Source organism: Brachycentrus maculatus, unplaced genomic scaffold, assembly GCF_059751285.1.
Source record: "Brachycentrus maculatus isolate JH-2025_06_01 unplaced genomic scaffold, ASM5975128v1 h1tg001571l, whole genome shotgun sequence".
Classification (NCBI taxonomy): domain Eukaryota; kingdom Metazoa; phylum Arthropoda; class Insecta; order Trichoptera; family Brachycentridae; genus Brachycentrus; species Brachycentrus maculatus.
The window spans coordinates 26,453-32,942 of NW_028282198.1; the positions used below are offsets into that span (position 1 = coordinate 26,453).

The following is a 6,490-nucleotide window of genomic DNA, read 5'->3' on the forward strand; positions in this document are numbered from 1 at the left end:
TGAGTTGGTAGGCGTCTAATAGCATCATTGATTTAATAATTGATAATAATCGCCTTCTATTGATCGAATAATGAGCAAGAACTCCTCGAAACCGAAAAAAAAATAAGAATAAAGCGACAAGGAGTACAATTTTATAACATTGCAGCTATCGAGCTCTCTACGAAGCCTAAAAATCGCAACTCATTGAAAAGACCCTATTCTATGAAGGACTTCAAAACAAAAATAACATTATTGTCCGAGAAAATCACGCTCTCGCGCAGTAGCTGTAATAGTCTAAAAAGTTATCGTATGATGTCACCACGAACCAAGTAATTGCCCAGTAATTTTATAGAGTTTCCACATCCAACTGTTGTAGGAGAGAAGCCAGCAGATAATAATGGAAAAGAGATAAATTGAGATCAAATCAGGGTTGATCAATATTGCTTATGATTCCTTGAAGTCATAGTTTGGTAATTGTCCTATAACTGCGAGAATTGTTCAAGGAAACAAAAGAAAGTGAAATAGAAGAATTCCAGAAAAGAGTCCAGGAGGAAAGAAAATAGTTTCAGCTCACTCTGGCCGAATACAAAGGCTCAGTCGACTTATGTCAGCAGCTCAAACTCGAAAATTAAAAACTGGTATCCAAACTGGCGATCGAAAAGGAGAAGTTTATGAGAGTCGAAGCTGACAAGGACTGTGAAAAGATCCTCACTATCGACGCTATTCGAAAATGTACCGAATTGTTAACTCAGAAATGGACAACCAAGCTCAATAAATGCGTAGCAAAGCAGTATAGATTCGCAAGTAGCAGTTAAACACAACAACTCGCCTGACCTTCCTGCAAAATAGTCAGCTCGTCCGATAGCTTGAGTATCAATCATCTCACACATAAAAAATAGTAAAGAAAAATGTGGAACTATCTGAAACAGTGTCTAAGTTGAAACAAGAGTTATAAATTTGTGGAAAAGTCGAATAAGAACTCTCCAAACGAAATCTATTTGCGAAGAGTTATATTAAAAAGCTTTTGAGAAATCAGAAAGAACATAGAGATGAAGGCAATGCAGCAAGCGAATTTCAGGAATTAGAGCATGCCGACAGGATTGCATCTTAGTTTAAAATCGGATCAAATAGCATAAAGTCGGGCTGCAGCACGCCAAATAGGATAGATTCAGTCAGCATGAATGAGATGAAGAAATCTACGAAGCTCGCCAAATAGTGCGAACTACTTCATGAAAAAGTTAAGGCTCAGGAGGCAATCATCAAAGCTTGCGAACAAAGCCTAGCCAAATATTCTCAAATGGCGAGCAACTCCAAGGATTAACGATTGAACAGCATCAGGAACTAAGAAACTCGAGGCAAAGGACTTAATTTTAAGTAAAGTAGCAAATAAAATAATTATTGCAACATTGCTTACATGCTGAACAAATACTATATCATACTCATGAATAGGAGGCCGCTTGAGTAAAAAGCAAATGAGCAACAAAAACTGATGGATAAAAGCGAAGCATAGGATGAGCTATTGCTTCGAGAGGTTCAGTAATGGCCTGAATAGACTCTTATTAATTTTGTGTAAAGTCTTCTGAATATTTTGAGACTGTCAGTCCCCAAAAAAATGCTAAAAGCGCCAGGCTTCTTCCCTCATTTGTCCGCAAATATAAGGTGTGAATCTGTCAACTATTCTGAACTGAGATCATAGGGCATAGATAATGGTATGACCCCATACTTATCGGCCCTCAAAAGAAGAAATTAAAGGAGCCATGAAGTGAAGAACTGTAGTCTCACGAGCCATTACAAAAACTAGAATATTGCTGCCTAAAATATTCTCACCCAAGCAAAGATGAAATCCATATCGAATATAAATATATATAGATAAAGACTAAACAAAAATCGGGATCATGCTCTGGAAAGCAACGTCGCGAAGAGGTTTTTAAAAAATAAATGAAGAAGCCCATATGAGAAACTCATGTGATCTATAACTATGCAATTACTATGAAATAGAATATTCATTATTTGAGGATCAAAGCTAAGTATGCTGAATAATTGATTTCACCTTCGTCTTCAAGATCAGCTCCTGTGCAGAATTCCTCAATAAGCTCCGATTGGCTAGGGTCGGAGAGAATATTCGATATTTAATTTTGAGTGATAAAGCCTGTGCCGTTTCGGTCAAAGACTTTGAATATTTCGACGATGTCATCATAGAGAGATTGGGCATTCACTTTTTCAAGCATGTAAAGCAGAAATTCATGGAAGTCAATAGTCCCGTTGCCATCTTCATCCATATTTTTCAGAATCGTGTCCACTTCTTCTTCGTTAACATTGTCGCCGAGTCCTCGCAGCAGAAATTTAAGGGTGCGACTGCTGATGTTGCCAGTGTTATCTCGATCGTACATCTTGAAAATTTAGCGGAGCTCTTCGATTTGCTCAATTTTGTAAGAGTTGAAAGTTTGCTGCTTATTGGTGTTTTCTTAGTTGCGGCCATCTGAATAGTACGACAGCTTTCTTGTCGATTTTCTGCTCATTGTTTTATGAAATTGTTCTATTTAAATATTAGAAAGTGCTTTTCGTGATACTCCCAAAGACTGTTTAATAAAATATGAATATGAGTGATTGCAATATAAACTGCTCGATTGCCATAAATGGAATAGACCAATCAGCATACTAGTATACAGTTATTATCACTTGACCTTGAGCAGCTCGTCAGTCAGCCAATCCATTGCTTCATTGATGCCGTTTCCCTATTTTGCAGAACAAGTTTGCAGTCTCCAGGAGTGCTATTTGATTTAATGGAGGCTGTACTAGATTGTGATTTGCTCCTCACTAAGCGCCCCCTTGGCATCTTGTTTATTGGCTAAGATCAGGATGGGTGCAGACTTCAGTTTCTCGTTGATCACAATTTTGAAGAGTTCTGTTTTGGCGATTACTTCGTTTTTGGTGTCGGTGCTGTCGATTACAAAGATCAGAGCATCGGTCCGGCCATAGTAAGTGGGCCAAATGCTGCGGATTCTCTACTGTCCGCCCAGATCCCAAGCACTAAACTTAACATTCTTATGTGTTATTTATTATACATTGCTCCCAATTGTTGGCGTTGTTTCGATCGTCTTCCCGAGGGCCCTACTTCAGCAATAAAATACATTCGATAGAGCAGAGTGGTTTTCCCGGCATTGGCCAAGCCGACGATAAGGATGTTATAGTTCTTCTGGGAGCTGAAGAGCTTTCCCCAGATCGATGTAAGCATTGAGCCCATATGAATAATGGTTTATTGTGTATAAATGATTGCTTATTGGTATAAAAGCAGTCTAATGGTTATAATGGAGTATCTATTATAAATGCAATAGAGTTGATCTGTTATACCGTAAATCACGATTTGTGGAATGCATATTAATCCTCAGTAACTCTTTGGACTGGCTTCAGATCCTCTTCTTCGAAGCCTTGGAAATAAATTTTCATAATGTTTGCTTATCCGAATATATTGGGGTAAAGGAAGGCAGGCTTCGCAAATGATAGCTTGACTTACTCATTTGTGTTTGCAAAATTTAGAATGCCCTTGGAATCAACAACTATTAGATCCAGCCCTAGTCGATCTTCTTCTGGAGTTATTCTTTGCCGATTGATATGTAGGAGCTTATCGCGGCTGCTGTGCGTGTTCTTGAGCATATTGATTTGAGATTTAATTTGACCAATTTCGGAGTATTTGTTGACAATGCCTTCTTTTAACTCCTTGACATCACTCACTGTAGTTTGAAAGTCTTCGATCACATACTTGACATTATTTTTGTCTGTGCGGTCGATCTTCAATACTTTGCTCGCCTAAAGGACGTTAATTATATCATATGTGCGCCTTTTGAGGCTTTTCTATTTCTATTATTGTAATATTTGTTTTAAACGCTGCATCAATTCATCTTTAGATATACTACCCTGGCTTTTTATCTCCTCAAACACGAGCTTCGACAGCTAAATTATTTTTAATTTGTCTTTGCTTATTTTATCTGATTTATTCTTTCGAATTGCTATTTATTTCTTATGGTTAGGATTCATGTCGGAAACCCGCCAGCTATAACTAATAGTTATATAATTAATATAATATATTGCTGAGAAGTAAACATCTATTAATAATGCGGAGATTAATTAGAACATATGATATAATCATATGAATAATGCTATTACAGGACCATCGAACCAGCAATTCGCAATCAATGAGCCCTTCCCATTGAACAAATTACAGGAGTGACAATAGCCATATCAACTGGGATAGCAAAATATAATCCTAGCTTATTATATCAATATCTTGAATTACCAACTCAGACGAAGCTATGGTTGGCTACTATATCGTAGTGAAATGTATTAATCAAGGGAGTCTGACTAATTCCATCTTATGCATCTAATTCATATCTGTGTAATAAGTAGTTCATTACTTTAAAAGCTATTTTCGTTATAGCATTTGCGATTTGTTTGCCTGGTTTGCCTCTTCCGCATAATCTTATTTGCGATCTTCGATGTCACTGTTGGGAGGGCATCTCTTCTGAACTTGTTTGAAGCTATGACGATTATTCAAGGGCTTGGCTACTGCTTAATTCGCTCCAAAAACAATACTAGATTTCGGCTAATTCATATAATCCCCGAACTTGGATTCGTTTGGTCCTTTCTTTCTGATTCCACAGCAGCTCATATCGATGATCGAAGTTTTATATCGTAATAAATTAATAAAGTAATTTATGTTTATCAAGCAATGCGAATGTGCATCTGTTAGGGTAAAGAACACTGATAGATTCGCTGATGCGAAGAGTAGTGCATATATACATTCATATACATACATGCATATACATATGCATACAATCATTGCTGGACAGCCAGAAAGATATTAAAATAATTTTAACAAAGTGGTAGATAAATGAACGACATGAACAGCAGCCTTCTAGGCTTCCTGAAAAAGAAATCCTTGTTTGAATCCTCCCCTGAGCGTAGCATGAGGCGCAATTCTAGATTCAAGGGCAAGAATATACTCGCGTATAAAAATTCCACATCCTCTCGAAATGATCCAGAAGAAGAAGAAAAACTAGACTTGCGCAATTTGAACACTCAGAGCTCCAAGAATTTGCATAGAGCATCATTAAAAAATATGCACGACGATGAAGCTAACTCAGATGTTGGAATCAGCTTCATGGAGGTGAAAAACCCAATAAGATATTCCACTCAGAACCCTCGCCAAGACAAAAATGATGAAAAGCCAGTCCGAAGAAACTTTCATGCTAAAAATCCTTAAGAACAAAAATAATACAAATTCAAGGGCGAGTAGAAGACGCATATCAATAGCACAAATTCAGATAGCGTCACCAATGTCTGGGCAAACATAGTTTTGCACACAACTTCGTTCTAATCAGCTCGATTATAGTCGAAGCAGTGCCTTGATTTTCTGTCGAGCAAGATTCAGGCTGAAATCTCCAACATAAACTACAAGTTGGATGTGTTTCATAGCAAAATGACCACACTTCTGAACAATGAATTCTAGAATCTCCATGGGCAGATTCTGCAAATTGTCGAGAAGGTGTTTATCGAGAGCGAAAACAATATCAGGTTATACATTAGAGAGCAAGAGGAGGTTCTTGCGAGCGAAATGCTTGAAATGCGAAAGAAACTTAGAAATGAGTATGAAAAAATATAAACCATGAAAGAGGAAATTAATAAGCCATTATGGAAAAAGGTTACAGGTGAGTTGCTAACCAGTGATCTCGAGGAAAGGGTTGAGCAAATGGTCGCAAAGAGCAAAGGCTTGAATATAGGGCATTGGGAAATAGGTGATTTAGGGGCCAATAAAGTGAAAGCATTAGAAATGCATCTCAAGTAAATGGTGAGCTTATCAGCGTGATTATTTAATTGACCTGTGAATAATCTAACTCATAAATTTTGCTCTATGGAATATAGAATTCCATTTGAATCGTTAATAATAATATTTACTCGTTGATAATGGGCATGGTTGTAAGTGAGTGGGTTTGCAACCTATTATTAATTATCGGTCTAAAGCTTGTAAGAAGCAAAAATGGAGTTACTGGGAGTTGAACCCAGGGCCTCATGCATGCTAAGCATGCGCTCTACCAACTGAGCTATAACCCCAGCATGTTTTTAACTTTCAATTAACACAGAAATGAACTGAAGACATCGCTCATGAGTGTTCTCATCACGGTTTAATTGGTGCGGCGAATATTTTAATTATATCATTAATTATAAGATGAATAAATGCCATTTAGGACGATTCCGATGGCACAAGTTCAGAATAGTCACAACAGAATTGAAGATGATTTAGAAGCTAGCCATTTTATGTTTCGTTTTTAATATAATTTCGTTGTTTATTGCAAACAAATCATTCATATAAATATACATAACTCATATCATACTTTATTATTATGGTAGAGATGAGCCATCCGGATGCGCGAAGGGGTTGGGGTTGGGGTTGGGGTTGGGGTTGGGGTTGGGGTTGGGGTTGGGGTTGGGGTTGGGGTTGGGGTTGGGGTTGGGA

General features: G+C 37.6%; 1 non-coding gene across 1 annotated transcript; it reads right to left on the reverse strand.

The window, feature by feature from the left end:
- Window positions 1-6,014: 6,014 nt before the first annotated feature.
- Window positions 6,015-6,087, reverse strand: TRNAA-AGC (transfer RNA alanine (anticodon AGC)). The gene has a single exon. It is a non-coding gene; the product is annotated as a tRNA-Ala (tRNA).
- Between the last annotated feature and the right edge of the window lie 403 nt (window positions 6,088-6,490).